This window comes from Grammomys surdaster, unplaced genomic scaffold (genome assembly GCF_004785775.1).
Source record: "Grammomys surdaster isolate TR1022 unplaced genomic scaffold, NIH_TR_1.0 125973, whole genome shotgun sequence".
NCBI classification, from domain to species: Eukaryota; Metazoa; Chordata; class Mammalia; order Rodentia; family Muridae; genus Grammomys; species Grammomys surdaster.
In genome coordinates this window covers 1119047-1142090 of record NW_021620790.1, presented here as the reverse complement: position 1 = coordinate 1142090, position 23044 = coordinate 1119047, and positions in this window count along the sequence as shown.

The following is a 23044-nucleotide window of genomic DNA, read 5'->3' as shown; positions in this document are numbered from 1 at the left end:
GAAGACAGTGATTTGAAACGATTATGAAAAATTATAAATAACATAATTAGGAATATTACTTCGATGTAGGCAATAACCAGCCACTATAAATTTTTATTATGTATTTTTTAAATAATTTATTTAATTTTTCTCAAATCGTAATTCATTCAGGCTAAGCACTGCAAGGAAATATAAATAAAAGATAAAAATATCTCTCTGGGTTCCCTGAGGGACAAGCCTGACTGCATAGGGGTTGATTTCAAAAGTATCCCCTCTCCAGGAAAAGACATCAGGATGGGTGTGGCCCTCATGCCTCACTGGACAACGACAGGGGGACTGGAGCCATTACAAGGTCCCCTTCAAGTAATGGAGGTCAAGTACTCTATCCCCACCTTCGCAAGATTAGAATTTCCACAGCCCTTCTATACTTGGAGAAGGGAGGAGATGTCAGGCAGGGGCAGCCCTGTTTACACACTGAAGGCTTATTATATGTTTCTATACATACATAAAAAGGTGAAAAGGTGGATGTATGTGCATGTAAACGTTAGCGGGCAACCTGGAATATACTTTTATGGGTCTTCCACCTTGTGTTTTGTTTTTTGTTTCATACACCTTTTGTTTATTTTTGAATAATGATAGATAGATTAGTGATATATATAATTTATATAAGTATATTTTCTATTATCTACATTATTTTCATGAAAAATTAATATTATTTTGCATCTACTTCTTGTAAAAAGCAGCAAAGTTTGCTTATTGGAATTCATATAGAGAATTTGAATATTCAAATCCTCTGCACAACCCAAAAGACCTCAGCAAGATGTCCAGTTGTGTTGACATTAGTGAGTCTAGCAAGCCCCAATGCAGCACTGATTTGTTAGCTTTAAAATGCTATAACAAATAATAAATGCTTCTACAAAAAATAGTCATGAATATACAGGAGCTAAATATGCATGAAGTCATTCGCTTCAAGAAACATAACTCAAAGCATCATCTAGCATTCTTCATGAAGATTACCTTTCATTTGTGAAAAGCTCATGGCTCAGATCTGAAACTGTCCAGTTCTATTAATTACAAATAAATATTTCATCTGAATTGTAAGACATATTTTGAGGACATTAAAATTAATTTAAAGTACTAATCCTGATAATAAAAATATAGATTCATGTCAAGTTTAAAGTCATGATGAAATGTCTGGGCTCCTGTCACCAACAACATAACACTATCTGGGGATGATCTACCCTGATATTTTCCAAGCTCAAGGGTTTTCATGTCCAGTATACACAAATGTAAAAAGCAAAATCTCCTTGAGATTCTGAAATATTCAAGATTGTATTTCAGAGAAAGAGTAAAGATATCTTGTTGTTAAATTGCTTGAAAAATGAGAATATTCACAGTTGATTATTTTGATGTTTTCTGATTTTAGTTAAGAAAATCGTTACTGAGAAACATGGGTATATTAGCTTCTACTTAATGCTACCCTGTATTGAACACTTAGTGTGAGCACTGTGAATCTTTCATTCATTGCACGTCTATGTAGATATCAGGATACTCAATTTCACTCAATTTTAGATCTCTACAAGTAGTAACATGCCAGTATATAAAAGAGAGTTTTTTGATCCTGGAGGGGCAGCTCCCCACATTTCTGTGCTATCACACTCATAACATTATTTTATTTTCCCATTTTTATGAACTATTATTAGATTTGTTTCCCCAAAATTTATAAGTACTATGATATTTAAATCATGGACCATTATAATGTGAATGCATATTTTAAGTCTGTTTTGGTGGAAACACATAGACCCTGGAAATTTGCTTTTCTGTCCTGTTCTCAAGTAATATCTATGTGATTTTTCATCAGACACACATTCAGAAAATATTGTCTTATACATGGTCTAACTCCTTGAACTTTTGTGCCCGTGTATGTGGGGTGTGTGTGTGTGTGTGTGTGTGTGTGTGTTTGTATGTGTGTTGAATACATGAGTAAGAATGAGTGTGTGTATGTGTGGAGTTTAGATGTTGATATTACATATCTTCCTAAATTATTCTCCACCATACTTTTATTTTGAAACAGTCTTTCCATGAACCCAATACTCATCAGTTTGGCCAGACCGGATGACCAGTGAATCATTGACTTCCTTCTGTCTCTGCCTCCTCAGTGCTAGTACTACTACAGGTACTTATCAGCACAATTGGCATTAATGTGATTTCTGTGGATTGAAACCTGGATCCTCATTCTAAGCTAGAAATCACTTTACTTACTGAGCTCCTCCAAGTCCCAGAATCTCTCACTTGATTTGTGAAAACAGAAGACTGAGCATCCATATAGTTTTTCTTAATAGGCACTTTCTTACTATATCTTGCCTTAATTTTACCAATTGCTTCTAGCTAAAATGTTCCCCATGATATAATATTTGGATTATTTGCTCAAAGTAGAGGATATCACAGTGGTAAAAAATTGAACTAAGGAACTAGATGCTAAGCATTTGAAACTTTGTAGTGAGCATACTGTTTCAATATTCACATAGTGAACAATATCTGGGAAAAAATCCATTGATGTTACTTGAAATATTTTTTTATATTTTAACAAATTCTATTTGGACACAGAGGTTTATATTTTTAGGTTTTTTTTTTTTTTTTTTTTTTTTGGTTTTTCAAGACAGGGTTTCTCTGTGTAGCCCTGGCTGTCCTGGAACTCACTCTGTAGACTAAGCTGGCCTCAAACTCAGAAATCCGCCTGCCTCTGCCCCCCAAGTGCTGGGATTAAAGGCGTGCGCCACCACTGGCTGGCTGGACACTGAGGTTTAAATGACATAAAAATCATTCTTGTTATGAAACTTAACTCATTTTGGGTAGATACATGTCAAAGTATAAGAATAGTTTAACCCTTAGAATATAATAATATCAGTAGTGTCAGGTTTACTTTCTAGGCTCCCTGTCTTTCCTGGTGGATAGATACATTTTGCTAGTACCTCAGATGGCCTCTGCAAACTTCTAGTCCTGCAGAGTCCACTGGAACCTCAGAACTTACAAACCTATACCAGCAGAAAAATTACTGACATGAAAGCCCCAGTCTCCCAGGAAACCTAGGCAAACTGGAGCTAAAGATCAGGGTTTGAGATGATCCATGAGTTCTTTGGGACTTGGATGTCTAGTTGCAGTGTTTTTTCAGGTGTAGTCAGGGCAAACGGCTTAATCTTGAAGTGTTGTCTAAACCTACTCAGACCACCATATTATTATGTCTTTCAAGTGATATGGATACATGTTCTCTGATACTGCAGAAGATGGGACACCTGGATTCTCAATGATTGCTGGTCTTGCTGAAGCTAGAGACCCTTTGTGTGATCTCAGAGATTACTTTGGTCCTCTGGTTCTGGCCTTTGCCTTCAGACAGTATACTGTCTTCACTGGGTATACTACCCATAGAAAAGTCACAGAATTGAAGGGCCATCCAACGTTTGAAATTTTCTAACGTGTTGGGCCTTAGTGTTTAATCACACTCCATTGGTCTTGTTGGCACATAGTTGAGACAGGATCACCTCAGCAAATGCACTTGATAGCCACCACCAAATTTATCAATTCACATAGTAGAATTTTACGCAGCTATCCTTCTAGGAAAATCCACAAGAAAGAAAACCAAAACATACCAATAGGCTCACAAGAAAAATTTAGGAACTTAAACAGGAACTTCAGAGGCTAGCTCATCAGCAGAATACAAAAAATAAAAGATACAAAAAGGTAGAAAATGCTATCTGGTTTGGTTAAAGCTTACCCAGTCTGAGAGACATGGATTCAGCAAACTGTGCAAAGTGAGAGAGTAACTGTTCAGGTCTCTGGAAATGAACTTAATCTACCCCTTGGCTTTTAATCCTGAGTTACAAGTAAACTACTGAAAATAGATTTAAGTCAGTCTATAATCAACAACAGCTTTGACATTTGCAGCAATTCCTCCTAAATATGAGTTAACTTGATCCTAAAAGCTTTGAGTCATGCAGCTGACACCAAGAAGAGTGAAGTTCAACAATGTAAGTAAAGAGAAAGGCTGAGACAGGAAAATGTGTTCTTGAGAGAATGTATCTATTAGTGGTGAGCAATTCCACCCCCGCCCCCACCTTGCATTGCTGTTATACTGTGATTGTAGTTGAATAACTAGTTCTGGGATGTAAGGAATCATGAACACAGAATGTGTGTCAATGAGTCACATTTTATAGAATTCTGAACAGTGTCCCCAATCTAGGGATTTTTAGTCATTCTGAATTTAAGATAATAGTGGCATTTTCTCCTGGGGGAAAAAAAATCTCAAATCCACTGTAGACTAGATACAGCAGTTCGTCCATTGTGGTTTGTTTATTTCAATTCTTAATGTGTCCAACTGTATTTAAAGTTATTATACATATTTGGATATGAATATGCACCCATGTGTGACATCTTTCTTTGTCTTCTACAATTACCTACCTTCCTTTACCGACACATGACTTTTCATTCACCTGGGCTGGCTAGGCAGTGGGTCAAAGAAGTCTGTCTGCCTCTGCCTCCATGGCATTGGGATTACAGATTTATGCTATCATTTTTGGCTATTTAAATTGGACTGTGAAACAAACTCAGCTTCCCAGTTTTTCATGGCTTGTGTCATCTCCTCAGTCCTTAGCTGTGGAAATTTTTCCTTACTTGACAGCCTTTGATCAAAGAAAAGATGATATTAGAAATCTGGTTTCAGCTGCTTACTAGACCTAACATTGGTCTATACTAACATGGTATATTTTAATTTTCAGATAAAAGATGGAAATAAATCTATATATTTCCTATATTCCTATAGGGATTCACTAAGAATCACATAGAATGAAAAATGCCTTAAATTATCATTATGGTAGTTTGTCCACAGTCAAATGGATATGGTCTGGGTCTATTTTGGAATTGGAGTCCTGGTAGAGGTTTTTAAATGAAGCATCCTTCCTTCCTGGGGAGTGGGCGAAGAAGACTGGGGCCAAATTCCACACATGATCACCAAGACTGTGAGAGACAGGCAATTCTGTTCTCATGTCTGCAGTACTTGTGTAGCCACGAAGTTGATGGAATTTTCAAATAGAACAAAAAACAAAATTGGAGGTAATGGGAAAAAAAGAAGATAAATGTAGCATACTTCTTTTTCTTATACTATTCTTAAGGAATAACACTACATCTACTGACTCTAACAACATTTCATAACAGTCTAAATGCTTTGTTGCCCCTTTGCATGTCATATTTCCCAGAATCCAATGCCTTAGGTGTTCTCACATGAAAACATGGACATACATGTTTTCTAGCTGGTCAACCTGTTGGTTGGCAATTTTCTTTTATTCTATTTTTTTTTCATAATGATTATTTTTCTATTAATGCTTGAGGTCTGACACCAAAGCATTATGATATCTCAGATCCAAATCTGGTTCTAAACCTTTCCAAACTCATATTGCATTCTATCTATTTTTGTTTATGTTCATCCTTCTTTTTTAACATTATTGGATTTTACTAAATTGATCTAAGTTTCTTTTCCAATGCTAAGAATCATATGCTTTCAAAAACTTATTGGTATTCTAAAGAAATGGCTTGGTTATTTTTTGCCACTGAAAAGGAAATTTTGGTTTTTCTTTGTTGTTAAAATCACCCGCTTCAGACTGAAATTTTTACTCAGCTGGTTATTTTCTGCGTAGTAATGGATAAACTATGTATTTCACTAGCTTGTGCATGTGTGTTTGTGTGTGTGTGTGTGTGTGCATGTGTGTGTATGTGTTTGTGTGTTGACTACTTTTATGGGAATCAGAGTCTATTTGTGTTATAGTTTGCATGTAGTGGTCAGAGAACAATTTCAGATGCTAATATTCACTGTCCAACTACTTGGGTGTAGAGTCTCTGTCAATTTGCTGCTACACATGCACAGTTTCCAGAAAGTCTCCCAGGTCCACCTTCTGTGTCACTATAGGAGCTCTGAGATTACAGATGTTTATGCGACTGCATCTGGCTTTTACATGGATTGTCAGGAGTCAAATTTGGGCTTTCATTAAACCATCACCTTAAAATTATTTCCATTTTTCTTCCCATTAATATAGCAAAAGTAAAATGATAACAATAATAACTTCTTTAAACCACACAAAATAATACCTTACTCTAAAAAGAATTCAAAATAATTTATAGAAAAGAGGGTAAGCTGAAATACTCTCCATCATGCCTTGTTCACCTTTAACGCTCTAAAACTGAAAGCTAATGGCAAAACTGCTGCTGACTACGTCTGGCATCACTGAGACCAATAAAAACTATACCACAGATATGGGGAAGGACCCTCTTACGCTTAAAGGGAATACCCCAGACCCAGTTCCCTTATGGGGCTGAGGATTGATATGCCTGTTTGATACCACAGAAGGCACAGCTAATTGGCTACCAAAAAGATTAACGAAATAAATAGATACCCCCACAAAGCCAGGCCCAACCATAAATAAGATGAATAACAATTTACATCCAGTGAAGAGAAATCTCCCTGAGAATTCCCTTCTTTTTCCTTTCCAGGTAAAAATGAATTACCCATGATGTCTGCTGTTAGAAGTTCTAATCCAGATGCTGGTCTCCGAACTTATACTACTCAGAACTTCGAAGGGCCATTGACAAGAAAATCAAAGAACTAGAGACTGACATCACTAATCTGAAGAAATACCTCGTTTCGCTGTCTGAAGAGACCTCCAAAAATCGCAAAGATCCTTATTGGACTTGATTTACTCTATTATAATAGAAAAGGCTGTGTACAGCTCCTGACTGTGTACAACCCTTAAAGAAGAATATAGCCTTTACATACACAAAACAGGGATGGTTAAAGAGAGCATGAAAAAGGTCAGAGAAGGCCCTGAGAAAAGTCAGAGAGAGAAAAAGAAAGATGAGTACTGGTACAAGAATTGGTTTTCAACCTCTCCAGGGTTGTCAACCCTACCTCCTCTCATCTTGGGACCATTATTTGTTCTCTTTTGTCTTATTTCTTCTGGTCCCTGGGGATCAAATAGGCTGACTAACTCTGTAAAACAACAGATAAGTAATTTGGTAGCAAAACCTATTCAGATACATTATCATAAATTAGCTATAGAGGACCACAAGACTCAAGATGAGGTTGTTACTTTATCCAGGGTGTTCCCAAAACCCATCTCCACCCAACCTAAAAGAGGATACTTCTGCCCGTAGACCAAGCAGAGACGGGCCACCCAGAACCCCCTCTGACAGGCGACCTGAATACTTGCTTAGGATGTGAGGCTAAGCACTGCAAGGGAATATCAATAAAAGTTAAAAATATCTCTCTGGGTTCCCAGAGGGACAAGCCTGACTACATAGGGGTTGATGTCAAAAGTATCCCCTCTCCAGGACAAGGGCATCAGAATGGGTGTGGCCCTCATGCCTCACTGGACAGCGACAAGGGGACCAGAGCCATTACAAGGTCCCCTTCAATTACTGGAGGTCAGGCCTCTATCCCCGCCTTCACAAAATTAGATTTGCCACACCCAGTCTATACTTAGAGAAGGGAGGAGATGTCAGGGGCATCCCTGCTTATACACTGAAGGCCTAAAATCAGCCATAGGCCTTAAATCAGCAATAGGCCTGTCATACATGTATACTAACACCAAGTCTTGGGTCTCTCTGGATAAACACTGAAACAGATGACAATAAGCTACTGTAAACAGGCAGTTTTTGTGACAATTTACCAGCCTGGGTAGTCATAGACCTTGTAATTAGGTAGCCTTGGCAGATATTGCCAACCTAGATAAGGACAAGTGAATCATATGCAGATTCATAGTGACCTATTCCCTGAACCCAGCTGATACCCTGTTCTGAAAAATATCTGTATTCCCCCTGAGCACACAAACTCCAGTGTCATCCCCTTCTCCACATACATATACTCTAGGTGGAGGTAGAGTTGGTAGACTGAAGTTAAGTAACTTTCTGTAAATAAAGTTTTATTAGAATACAAAAAAGAAAAAAGAAAAGAAGGTAAGCAAATAAGAATTCAGATTCCATCTTTCAAATCCAATACTAACAGTAAAAAGATAGAATATGATTCTGTAGTTATAAGATACCATACTAAATTCAGAAAAAAATAAGTTTTTTCATTTACTGTGGTTGTTTTGTTTTGTTTGTCTTGAGTTTCTTGGTAGTGTCTGAGGTCAGTAGCCATTATCTTTCATTATTTCTTAAATTTGAGGTACAATTTTTAAGATCCCTTCCTTTCTATCAACCATATTTCATCTTCATTAGTCTCTTCTGTTGTAACACACCTTTCTTGTAATCTGGAAAGCATTTGCTCTCCTCCATCTTGATATCTTTGTGGAGATTTTGTTGTACATACTGTACCAGGTTTAGCTCTTGTATGGCCTTGAAAAATGTGCTGGAAGGAACTGGGAATTGGTAAATTAAGAAGATATAAAGTATTCATACTTATTTAAAATGCATATACTTATAAGAAACATAAAATATGAAACACTTAGATAGCTAATGGCCGAAGCGTAAGTACTCCCTCCAGATTGGAGAATGGAATGGAAAGATAACTTTGCAGCTGAGTTTAAGGTATTTGGCTGAACAAAAAGATCCCATGATAGCCTGAGACAAGAGTCCTTTCTGATCTGGATTAGAAATAACCAGTTGTATAAAGGTAATCTCTAGACACTGACTATGAAAAACTTAGCCTAAGCATACAGAGTCTCCCCAAACTGTGTCAGAAGCATGTACAGACATCATGATATAAAATGAAATAAGCCAAATTTAGCATGGCAAATCATTAATTTTCTTTGCATGTATAATCTAAATCATTAAATATTTCTTACATGTATATGTTTGAAGGGGTCATCACGTGTATGAGTTCAAATGTGTGTGGTATGTGTATATATACGTGAATATATATGTAAGCATACACATTTGAAAAGTCAGACAGTGGTGGTTTGAATGAGTATGATTCTAAAAAGCTCACATATTTCAATGCCTGATTCTTCATTGGTGAACTCTTTAGGAAAGATTATATAGTTTAGACTTGTTGGAAGAGGTGTATCACTGTGGTGTGCTTTTAGGTTTCAAGAGCCTACACCATGCCTCCTTTCTTCCTGCTGTCTGTGAATCAGGAAGTAAACTGTTCATTATTGTTATTGTTTCAGGCTTACTTGCTTGCCACCAAACACCCAACCTTATGATCACTGAATAACCCTGATAAATGGTAAGCAAGACCCATAAATTTTATATATATATATATACATATATATGTGTGTGTATATATATATATACATATTATATATATATATATATATATATATATATATTATATATTTTATGGGTCTTGCTATATTATATATAACATATATAATATATATTAATATATATTATATTATATTATATTTTATATATATAGTGTCTTGGTTATAGTGTCTCTTCACTGCAATAGAATAATAATTAAAATACAAAGTTTGTTTCTGAGTGTTGTTGCCAGTCACTTCTCCAACTTAATTTAATGCAAGGTCTCTTATTGTACTTGGACCTTACAAGTTGACTAGACAGACTGGTCAGTGACCTCAGACATTAACCAGACCCTGCAATGACTTCCCATCAATTGCATTCTTATGGGCATCCACAGTTGTACAGGGCATTTGTACACTCTGTATCTGAACCCCTTCCAATCAGTCATAGACTTAACAGGCTCTCACTGTTACACTGTACATTTGTGCACTGGTCATCTGAAACCAGGTTCTCATGCTTGTGCAGCAACTAATTTCCAATTGAACCATCTTCCAAAACCCTGGATCTCAGATTTTATATACTGTCTAAAACCAACAAAAAAAGTAAAAGAAAAGATGGTAAATATGTCAAGTGGGAGGGGGAAGTTAGAGAAAAGATCAGAGAGACATGATTTCTGAGATATTTTTCTAGCTCAGCAGGTCATAGCACCATATTTTGTGTGTCCTATTCTAAGCCACAATGACTATTGCATTATTTATAAGTTGTCTCTAAACACTAGCTAGATCAGAGGAAGTCAATTGTGTCTTATTATAAATATGTAGGGTAAACTTATTAAAAGACAAGACAGTGTGTTCAAATCATCTCCAGTCTGCAACCAGCAGGACTCATTTACCTCTCAATAAATTACTGCAGAGTTTATGCTAGGGACTTGAAAACTCCATGTCCATTATATTTTCTGGCATGTCTCTGCAGCCAGATTTGAGGTGCCTTATGTGAGCATGTGTTTTATGCCTATTCTATTAGTTTGTTGGAGACAAAGTGAGTTTTCCTCCATTTCCTACATTTCTATCCTATTTTACACCTTCCAGTGCTACTTCCTCTCTAAAGATCAATGTTCACTTGGGAATCTCCTGTCCAAAACCAGATCATGGGTCCCATGTGTAACAAATAACAAATCAAGCAGAGGATATATGAGAGGGTGGAGAGGGGGAAGGGGTGAAGATCTTACAAAGTAATTCCAGAGTAGAGTCATGATTGAGGGGCTAAGTAATATGTAAATATATAGTATTAATTAGGAGAACAATGCCAAGAAGCTGTTGAGCTCTGAGTTGAGTTCATAGAGAGACAAGTATAAACCATCTAAGGGATGTGTAAAATAGAATAAATGAAAAATTAGCCCTGCTAGAAAGTGATATATCTTCCCAGGCTCTCTCTGTATATTCAATGAAAATGTAATACGTATTCTTATAAACCATATGTGAGTTTTAGAAAGCATCTCAAGATTCAATGTCAAAATAAAACATGGTTTGAACTGTATATAAATAATTAATTGGCAGCAGTTGTCTGGGAGCACAGAGAGGCCTTCTATAGGAGATGTAGCTGTGGCTCTGATGGCAAAGGCTTTTTCCATGCTTTTGAAGTCAGATCATGGGCAGTCCATGGCTCTAAACTGTTTATTGACTGTTCATCATGGAAAATGGATACATACTGTACCATACGATACCCTACTAACTTCTCATGGTAGACCAGATATTAAATATCTCTTGCAGGATGGAATGTCTGGGAAGAGAAACTTATTGGCTAACCCCTCAAGGCCTCTAGGTACCTCATTAGCATGGAGAATTCTGTTCTGGACTTATGTGATCACAGGTTACATTTCTTTATGTGGGGAATGTTGCACATGTTCCAGGCCAGAATTTTGGCAGAGAACAGGGAGCAGCTTAAGTCTCAGGTGTATACCCACTGAGTCTCTGTTCCCCAGACCCACTTTACCTTATCAAGCTTCCTCATATGGTTTACTATCAAATAAATAAATAAATAAATAAATAAATAAATGCAATTACAAAATCTTAAAAAAATAAAAAAAGTCATTGAAATACAAGTTGCTTGAGTAAGAGAATGATTTATTTAGAAAGCCAGTGAAGATGCAGTCATTGGTTCTCTCTATGTGACTGTTTGGTTCCTTCATCAAGTCACCAAAGAAAATATAGAGAGACATTACACCCCCCTGGATATACTCAGCTTGTTATATACAGTTCAGAAAGCCTGTTTAGTACAAGAAAATTTCCCAGAATTTGAAGATGCCATTTTCTACATCCTGAAAAGATCCCAATTCTGAACTGAAATATATTTTTTTGCTGACTACTACTTTTGAACCATGGTGAAGTTTAACAATCCAAAAATTGAGACCATTTCAAGATAGAACCATCCCTACATAGAAGCTTTATTCATACCTGTCCAATCTGGAGACCACACAATATCCTTCTGTAAGTGACTAGACAAGCAAACTGAAGAACCTCTATAGAAAAGAATGCCATTTAGAATCAGAAAAGAGCACAGAATATTCAGAGCAACTTGGATGCCCCTCAAAGATATTTTCAGTACCATTATACTGTGTGAATGAAGCTAGTCTCAAAGCTTTTATAGTATATGATGTCATTCATCATTCTCAAATAAAAGTCAAATTAGAGCACATTAGTGCTGCCAGTGTTAGAAGTCAAGATTAAAGAGTGCATGAAATCCTTTGTGGAATCATAGTATTCTGAACCCTAAATATAAGGATGCCAGTTAAATCTTCACATTTGTAAAAATGTATAGGACTGCATACCAAAATAACTGATATTGCTTTGTTTCTTTTAACTTGTAACATTGTAAAATACAAGACACCATTGTGGAATGTCATAAACTACACAGAAGGATATTGTCTTGAATAGGACATATTTTTAGGGAATAACATCAAAGAATTGAAAAGACACTTATAATAATGACATCTGACAGACAGCTAATATCCAAAATTTAAAAACAACTCAAGAAGTTAGACAACAACAGTTCAAATAACCCAATTAAAAAATGAGGTACAGAACTAAACAGAGAACTTTCAACTGGCTAAGAAAAAAAGAAGCGTTCAAAGTCATTAGTCATTAGGGAAATACAAATCAAAACATCTCTGGAGTTCTATCTTACATGCATCAGAATAGCTATGATCAAAACCACCAAAAATAGCAAATGCTGGTGAAAATATGGGGCAATGGAAACAGTTCTTCATTGCCAGTGGGGAGTGCAAACTTGTACAAACCTTTCGGAAACCAATTTGGCAGTTTCTCAGAAAATTGATAGTAGTTCTATGCAGCAATATCACTCCTGGCCATATACTCAAAAGATGCTCCAACATATCATAAAGACACTTGCTCAACTATGATGCTTTCAGAGAAATTTTATTCATAATAGCCAGAAACTGGAAACAACTTAGATGTCCCTCAACTGAAGAACAGATAAAAAGATGTGCAGATATGCATCTACACTATGGAATAGTAGTTTGGCTATTAAAAACAAAGGCATTATGAATTTTGTACACAAATGGAGAATAACATCCTGAGTGAGATAAGCCAGTCTGAAAAGGACATGGATGCTACATACTCATTTATGAGTGAATCTAAGCCATAAAATACACATACCATGCTACACTCCGAAGACCCAAAGAAAATAAACAAGAAGGAAGGCTCAATTGAGGAAACTTGAATCTCACTTCAAAGGGGGAAAAATAGTCATAAGAGGCTGATGAAGAGAAGGAACTGAGAAAGAGTGGGATGGAAAGTGGAATGGGGGCAGGTTAAGATCAGGTTTGGGGAAGAATGGGAGAGACGGATAGATGGCCCAAGCTCCTTAAATCTTCATGCATAAAAATTAACACTTAATTGAAGTGAGAGGGAAGAGGGATGCCTCACCTGCTCAGTGAAGTATTGTGGGAGGAGGTGATTGGAAGGAGGGCAGTGAGTGGAATGTAAAGTGAACAAGTAAAAAAAATTAAATTAAAAAATAATTAATTATAACATTTGACATTTATATCAATTATTGCCTAATACTCTAATCAGACTAATAAGTCATTGCCATTTCAGTACACATAAGTTCAAATTGTATTTTCTGCCCTTCATAATTTAAAATTCAAATAAAAGCACCTTTGAACTAGAAAGTGACTCCTCACTAGGAACAAGAATCACTCATTTTTCTTTTTTCTTTCTTTCTGTAAAACTACTGCATTCTTGTTTCCATGAATATCAGCTGATTGGCACTTCCATGCAAATATACAGGAATAACTTCTCAATTTCAGATCAATGTTATCTTATTCTGATAAAAAAAAAATAGTGAGAGTTGGCAAACCTCAAAGCCAAGTATGAATGTTCTAAAGACAAGAGTTTCATAGATGTATTTGTCTGTTTTTCAGTTATCATACAAATAAATACCTACAACTGAATTATTTATAATGAATGGGTGTTTTTTAGTTCCTGTATTTAAAGCTGTGTAAGCCAATATCTGCCATCTGGATAAGATGTCGTGAAACATCAATCATAATATGCCCAAATAAATGGAAAAGAGATGTATATGAAGAAGATAATGAACAACCTCACTTTGTAAAAATCCAATCTAGAGATCTTTACACCAGGTCTGTGGGAAAGGATTTTTATACTCCTCTTATATTAGAACAATTTCTCCACTGTCCAATTTCATTAGTTGCCTGTAGTTTTTTATGAAATGTTGAGGCCTTCATGGGATTATCCCCATTCACTTTAGTGTGTCTATTGTTGGGTTTGTTCAGCTCACGTTTAGGTATTCATGTTAGTGATGTGCTTGTAACTTCTGATATTACAAGGAAGCACAATTTCAGTGCACAATTCTTGTTCTGCTGGCTCTTATAGTCATTGTAATTCCTCATTCAATACAGTTCTTCAGTGAGCCGTCAGTAGATGTGTCCACTCTCACTAAGCTTTACAATACAGCATTTTGAATTGTTTTGCTATAATGTTCACCATTTGTTACAAAGAGAAATCTAATTAATGTGGAGTAAGGTCTACACTTAAGTGTAAATACAAAAAAATTAGAAATTAGCTAGGGATTATGCTGGATGACTAAAATGGTTGTTGCTAATTTTACAACAAGATATTCACTAACTCTGTATAAGTGGCTAAGTTTTCAATACCAGACATAATTTTCCTTTTGTTGCTTGGGTCTTAAGTTCAATTAGAGAAAAGTATGTATGCCTCTATTGCACTTTTACAGTTATTGGCCCATTCTGGTTGTTAATATAGTTCATAGGCATTTTAGATGAGTAGTGTACACCTGTAGGTGTGTATGTGTCTATGCAGCTTATGTGTATGTTTAGTATATTTAGTTTTAGGTAGATAGCTATAGTATGATTCCTTATGAATTTCATATATTATTACTGTTATAGTATCATCCTCCTCTCACTCTCTGTCTCTGTCTCTCTCCATATATATATATATATATATATATATATATATATATATATATATATATCCATGAACAAAGGACCCAGCCTCCCTTTCCCATCTCTGGATACTCAACAACCATCGGCTGACCTCCTGTCTTAGGATGGTGAGGCCTCCCAGTTTGCGGCAAGGGTCTTGAAGTGTTCTCTTACCCATCATTGACTATCCAGCTTAGCGCATAAGTTAGGGGTTAATCTTCATCAGTCTTGATGACAGAGGTTTTGAGGTCCCCTACTTTCAGCCTGTAATAACGGACCTGTATGGGTTTCATTTGAATAGCATCTATCTATTGTCGTACAAAAGCCATCAGTCTGTTGAACAGCATGAACCCAAGAGAGAAGAGACTTAGCAATGCCTGAATGGTTATTGCAAAAGCAACACTCTTTTTAGGGTAGCACATATCTCCCTCTGTTGGAGGAGTAAAAAGTATAAGCCTCTTCAATTCTGTAGCACTATTTCAGTTAAGAAGGATAATGAATTTTACAAATGTATTACAGCAGATTCTATTCTTTCTAAATCTAAATCTATAGAAGTTCAGAACTGATCATAGCTTTGATCTTAACAAAACAATTAAAGAAAATCTCCATTCTTGTCCCAGTTAATCCTAAACCCAAAAAACAATTATAGTAACTGTGGTAATGGATTTTCTCTTGAGTCTAAACAATGTACTCCCACTAAATCATAAATCAGGGAATCAAAAGTCCAATAGAGCCACCCTGGAGGTGTGGATGGTGATGTCTTCTTCCACACTGAGAACTTCCCAAGTCCGGTATGTTGGTTGATCCACTCTTGTTTGAAGACAATTGTGAAGCATCTTCATGTTTCCTGTAAAGAAAAAATATGCTTCTCAGGGGGTTTCTCCTACCTGAATTTGTTATTGTTGTCTATTTGTTTGATCAGTCTCTCTGGCAGCCAGAGTGCGGCATCTGCTGTTTGGGAATATATGCAGACAGAACCTCTTCCCCAGATAAGCACTGGATCTGGCCCATTCCAGGCTCCAGTTAATGGGTCTTTCCAGAGGACTGTTGCAAAATTCTTTTTGGTATCAGGATGTCAGAATCTATCTGCAGCAGATTTTCCTTCAGAATCCAAAGTTAAAAAATTTAAAATAAAGAGCATGTGATGAAGGATATTTCTGTGGGATCCCTTAGTAGGGTACCATTTCCCGTTTTTAATTTTTTCAAATTGACATTTAATGGTTTGATGTGCCCTTTCTACCATACCTTGGCCCTGTGGATTATATGGAATACCCATTTTATGTAGTATTCCCAATTTTTCACAAAATTGGTGGAAACTGGAGCTTGTATAACCTGGGCCATTGTCAGTCTTGATCTGTTTTGGCACACCCAATACAGCAATTGTAGCAAGCATATGATTGATCACATGTTTGCTTGCTTCTCCAGTTTGTAATGTCGCATAAATGAAACCATTGTATGTATCTACACATACATGTATATATTTTTGATTTCCAAATTCGGTATAATGGGTAACATCCATTTGCCAGAGACTGTTTGGTATCAGTCCCTTTGGATTCACACCTAAGTGAGTAACTGGTAAAAGTTTAACACATGATTGACATTGTTTGACAATTTGTCTAGCTTGTTCTCTGGTAATTTTAAACATGGTCTTTAAACTTTTAGAATTTAGATGATGTAATTCATGAGCCTTTATGGCCTGTTCTAAGTTAGATGGCAGATCTGATAAAGTCACTGCGGCTATAGAAGTGGCTAGATCTGCCTTAGTGTTTACTTCAGAGAGAGGACCTGGTAGCCCAGTGTGGGCTTTCAGGTGTCCTATAAAGAATTTACACTTTCTCCTCAAAATAAATTGTTGGCACAGTAAACTGTTCCTGATGAGGAACCATCAGTGAAAACTAGCAATGTTTCCTTTATAGGTGCATGTGCAGTACGAGATGGAAAAACAAATGCATGGCGATTACAAAATTGAACTAATTTGTCTGGTGGATAATGGTTATCTAGTTGACCATCAAATGAAGCACATGCTCTAGGCCAAACTTCAGAACTCTGCATAAGCCAATTAACCTGATGTCTTGTATAGGGTTGTACTATGACATCAGGATCTTTTCCAAGATATTTTCGACTGTTATCTCTGCCTAAAATAATCATATCTGCTACAGCTTCATAGTATGGATAAAGAATCTTTTTAGGGGATGAGGGAAGATGAACCCATAATATGGGTGCATTTTGCCAAAAAACTGCAGTAGGAGTTAGTTTAGTGTTAAAAACACGAAAATATAAAGGATTAGAATAATTAATACGAGTTACAAATTGGGATGAAATAGCATTCTCAACCTTCCGTAAGGCTTTTCTACCCTCCTCTGTTAGAGCCCTGCCAGAGTTAGGGTCAGGATCTCCTTGGAGAATGTCAAACAATGGTTTCAACTCTCCTGTTGTAAGTTTCAAATATGGTCGTAGCCAATTAATGTCTCCCAACAGTTTTTGAAAATCATTAAGTGTCTTAAGGGAATCAGTCCTCAAGGTGGTCTTACTGTTAATAATATGTGGACCATTAATCTGAAATTCTAAATAAGTATATGGATCTTGTAATTGTACCTTTTCTGGTGCTATTTGTAACCCTGCAGTCTGTAAAGCTGTTTTAAGATCATCAAAGCACAGGAGTACCTGTTCTCCATCTTTTCCTGCTATTAAAATATCATCCATGAAATGAATCATGTAGATTTGTTTCCACATGGTTCTAACACTCTCTATGGCAGAAGCCACAAACTTTTGTCACAAGGTAGGACTGTTAGCCATACCCTGAGGCAAGACCTTCCATTGATATCTTTTCATAGATTCTCTAAAGTTTATAGCGGGAACACTAAAAGCAAAGCACTTTCTATCGTTAGGTTGTAAAGGGATAGTAAAAAAAAACCAGTCTTTTAAATCTATAACTATTTTATAATAGCCTAAAGGTATGGCCACTGGTGTTGGCAGCCCAGGTTGTAAGGCTTCCATCAGAATCATGGTCTCATTAACAGCCCTCAAGTCTTGTAACAATCTCCACTTTTCTGACTTTTTCTTAATGATAAATATTGGGATATTCCAGGGAGAGTTATTCTCTTCTAAATGTCCTGCCTGTAATTGCTCCTGCACTAGCAATTGAACCACTGATCCACCCAGACAGAAGAGTCCTCCTTCCAGGTGATTGGATCGGCACAACACCCTAGGGGTGCACCTGAATCAATAGCCCCCATCAAAAATACCCTAAGCCTCTTCTTCCAGAGTTACCATGGACCTCAATAGGATGAGTAATCCCATTTTCACTTTTTCCTAATCCTTTCCCTGGAGAAAATCCAGGGTTTATCATTTGAGCCGTGATTACTTCATTAGGGCTGCACATAATCAATCCCAACTGGGGTAATAGATCTCTCCCCCAGAGATTAATGGGAAGGCCCGGGATGACATAGGGTTATATATTCCCTATATTCCCCTCTTTATCTTTCCATGTCAGCACCTTAGAACTTTGCTGTGGATTTTGACTTTGGCCAATACCTCTTAAGTTAGTTAAAGTTGGGGTCAGAGGCCAGGTGGCAGGCCAATCACTTTGTCTGATAATCGTCACATCAGCTCCTGTATCAACTAAACCTTGGAATGTCTTCCCATCAAGAAATATTGTCATCATAGGTTTTTGTTTAACTATAGGTTGTACCCAGTATGCATCAGTGGAACCAAAGCCTTGATCTCCTCTCTTAGGACTCTTATATTTGTGATTAGTAGGAATTAATGGAAGTAACAATAGTTGAGCTATCCTTTTTCCTGTAGGAATAGTGACTATATTCTGTATTGCCTTGGCCATTACCTTAATCTCACCTTCATAATCATTATTTATAACTCCAGGAAAAATTTGTAGTCCCTGTATTGTAGCACTGCTTCTTCCCACTATCAGGCTAAACACATTTGGATGGAGTGGTCCAAACACTCCAGTGGGTAAGGCCTGAGGTCCCATTTCTGGAGTTAATACTGTGTGGGTGGCAGAACTGTGGTCTAGTCCTTGCTTCCTGGGGTTGTTAGACTAAGTTCAGAAAGGGATTGTTGTTGATGGCATGATACTGACTGCCCCATAAGCCTGTTTTGGCTTGTATTGGTTCGGGGCCTGGGGGATGGCCCCTGTTCCCTTTTCCCTGATTATGGAAAAGGGCGTTTCCTTGTGTATCTGTCTTGGACCTACATTCACTAGCCCAATGCCTTCCATGTTTGCAAAGTGGGCATAGCCCAGACTCTTTTCTGGGCTGTCCCTGAGTTAACTCATTTTTTGCTTTGCAATATTTTGCGAAGTGTCCAGGCTTGCCACATTTAAAACAGGCCTTTTTGTCTCTGTTTGCCAAAAAATCTCTTACTGATTGTCCTTGCATGGCAGCCGCCATAGCTAAGCCCTGTTGATCGGAGGGCCCTATTTCAGAACAGAGTCTGATATATCCAGTAAGGTCTGTCTTTTTCCTGTAGGGTCTAATGGCCGCTTGGCAGGCAGGATTGGCATTTTCATATGCAAGCTCTTTCACATAATCTACACCTGCCTCTGCATTACCAAAAATCCTTCCTGCTGTTGTCATTAATCGATGAACAAAATCAGAAAATCATTCATCAGACCCTTGTCTGACTGAAGTCAAAGATGCACCAGGGCCTCCCTTTACCGGGAGTTTATGCCAAGCCTTCATGGCCGCATTTTGAATTTGAGCAAATAAGCCTGGGTCATATTGTATCTGGTTATCACTAGAAACAAATTGCCCTTCTCCTACTAAGGCATCAAAGGACCAACCATTACCTGCCTGAATATTTCTCCTAGCTATCTCTTTACAATTCTTATAATATTCTGATTTCCAAATAAGATAGTCACCACCGCTAAGAACTGCTCTCACTAGAGTATTCCAATCACCAGGAATCAGCCACTCCTCTGCAACAGACTCTAAGATTGCAAGAGTAAAGGGAGCAGTGGTACCGTATTGTGCAACTGAATTTTTTAATTCTTTAATAATTTGAAAATTAAACCCTGTGTGATGTCTCCAAGCAACATCTTGAGTGTCTCTAGTTTTTTATACAGGGAAAACCTCAGTCTGTCTCTCCTCTGGCTGATCTGTGGCTGAACTAAAACCAGAGGGCAGGGGCTGCCTTTGGACTCCGGGTTGAGGAACTCGAGGACCTGAGTGATTTTCCCAATTAACCTCGCCCTCTCGAGACATCTCTGTCCTTAATTTTTGTAACTGATTAATTAAGTCTCGATACTCTTTCTCTAACTCTATTTATTGTTTAAGCAGAGAAATTTTGTCCTGTACCTCCTTTCTGGGATCTATAACCACCATCTCCATAGCAGGAGCATCTGGAGGTGGAGGAGCATAGGGAGGGGGCCTTAGGGAAGAGGGCCTTTCAGGGTCGTAAATTGTGGCTGCCTCTTCCTCTAGGTCAGCACAATCTGTCTCTGACAAATTGATTACTTCAACCTTTGGTCCTATTTTGGATTCTATGCTTTTCTTTTTCTTTTGAACATGAAAGACAGCATTTAAACAGCAAAATAGAAGCAAACAATTAACACATGTAAGCAGCAAAGAACAAAACAAAATCAGAGAGTTGAAATCAGGCTGAGAGTTGAATTCAGGCTGAATTATTACTTGCCCCATTATTATGACCTACCGATCTCCACACAGCAGGTTCCCATGGCAATCACCTCTGTTTTACTTCTGAATTTTCAGTTGACCCTTCTTCTGGTAATGTCCCTCACTGGGTCTCTTGTTCTTGCTGCCCCACATTGGGTGCCAATTTGTAAGGAGCCATTCTGCTGCTCCGTCCGCGGGTCAGGGAACAAGAGAGAGACTGGGGACAGGGACGCAAAGAATGGAGACAAGATGAAGTCTGCTCTAAGACTGCTGGAGACGGAGTCTGTTCTGGAGATGAAGTTTGTCTGCTCTGACTAGTCTGTCTGCTCTCTGCCTCTGCCTCTCCATCAAGTCTGTCTAGCTCTCTGTCGAGTCTGACTAGCTCTCACTCTGGGTCTGCCCTGGCCTCTCCTTTTATATCTCTCCTGAGTCAATCAAGTGCTGGGATTAAAGGCGTGTGCTACCACTGCCTGACTTTGATTGAAAGGATCAAGATAATTATCAGAGTGTGTTCAGCTGTTGTAAACAATTCTCTTGTCAGGGTATATGGCTTAAGTTGGCTGCAAACATAATAGCCGCTTTTGGCTCAGAGTCGGCTCCCAACAATATATATACACATATACATACATATATACATACACATATACATCATATACATACACATGTACATATACATATACTTCATATACACATACATCATATGCATAAACATCACATATATATACATCATATACATACACATACATATACATTTATATATCCAGACTGACTGGATCCACTTTGAATCCCACCAACAATGAATGAGTATTCCTTTTTCTACATCCTCCCACAGTTGTTGGTTGATTGTTTCTTCTTTAATATTTTGACAGGGATAAGACAAAAATCTCAAAGCTGTGTTTTCCTAATTTCTAGGCCTATGAAATCACGTTAATGTCTTTGCTATTTTTTTCCTTCCACCCCAGTTTGTTTTTTGAATGTGACTTTTGTTTTTTCAGCTTATTTTGAGTTCATTATATATTTTGGATATTAATTCTATGCTATCTGAATAGTGTGAAGATTTTTTTCTAGTCCTATGCACTTTCTTTTCCCAAGGTTGATTGTTAATTTAATTATGCAAAAGTTCATTACTTTTATGGAATACAATTTACATATTGTTGGCATTAACTCTTGGGCAAAGAGAGTTCTATGCAGAAAACTATTACCTAAAGCTGTATCATATTGGTAACTGTCAATGTTTTATTCTATCAGTTTCATTGTTTCAAGTTTCATATTTAGGTCTGTGATATAATTGTAGTTAGTTTTGTACAATGTGATAAATATGAGTCTAATTTCATTCTTCTGCACATGAACATCAAGTTTTTCCAGTATAATGTAGTAGAGCTGCTTTCTTTGCCAGGCTTACATTTTCTGCCAATTTTACCAACAATTAAGTAGCTAAAGCTTTGTCTTCACATAACAGGACTTTTGACATTATTCCATTGTTCTATTTATCGGGTTTTGGTGATTATATTAGGGTTTCTATTGCTGTCACAAAACATCATGTCACAAAAAAAGGGGAGAGTTGTTTGACTTACACTTACAAATCACAGTTCATCATATAAAGAAATAGGACAGAAACTGAAACAGGGAAATTACCTTTAGGCAGGAGTGGATGCAGATGTCATCGAAGGGTATTGCTTAATGGATATTTTTTCACTAGCTGACTTGGCCTGATTTCTTATAACCAGAAGAAACAGCTCAGGAATGGATATATCCACAGTCAACTGGGTCCACAACAATCAGTCATTAATTAAGAATATGTTTTATAATTCTATCTTATCTAGACATTTTCTCAGTTGAGGTTCCCTCTTTTCAAATAGCTCTAGTTTTTGAATCAAGTTGACATAAAACTTGCCAGCACACCCATTATATTTTTTGTTTGCTTGCTGTTTATTTGATTTTACTATGGCTGTGTAACATAATATCCTGAGCACTGTTATTATTTATTTTTCACAGGATTGTTTTATCTACCTAGAGCATTTTCTGGTTTCATAAAAATTTTAATACAGTTTCCTGTCAGATAAAATGAGGATTTTATTAAGACTTCAGAAAATCTGTAAATAGCTTTTGTTAGAAAAGTCATTCCTACAATATTAATTATACTAATCCATAAAAATGGATGCCTTTCAATTTTCTAATGTCTTTCTTTATCTCTTTCTTTTGAGTTTTAAAGCTTTTATTATAGAGGTTCTTCTCTTAGTTGATACCTAGATATGTTATTTTGAGGCCATTATAAACAGAAGTGCATTCATGATCTCTTTCTCTATATGTGTGATTAAATGTACAGAAAAGTTATTGATATTTACCAATTCATTATATATCCTATCATACTGCCAAATGTACTATATCTACAGGTTTTCTTGTAGAAGTTTAGAGCTCTCCAAATCCATCTGCAAATATGGATATTTTGACTTCATTCACTTCATTTTTGTATCTATTTAATTTCCTTTGTGTGTTTTATTGCTCATGTTAGTGCTGCAAATTAAATTTTGAAAAGAAGCAGAGACAGGGAACATCATTGTCTTGTTCCTGACTTCAGTAGGATTGCTGCAAGTTTTCTCCATTCAGGATGATGATAGGTGTGCATTTTTCATATACAGACTTTATTTTGCTGATATTTGTTCTATCTAGGTCTATATCTATATTCTCTATGACATTGACCATGAAAGAACTTTGAATTTTATCG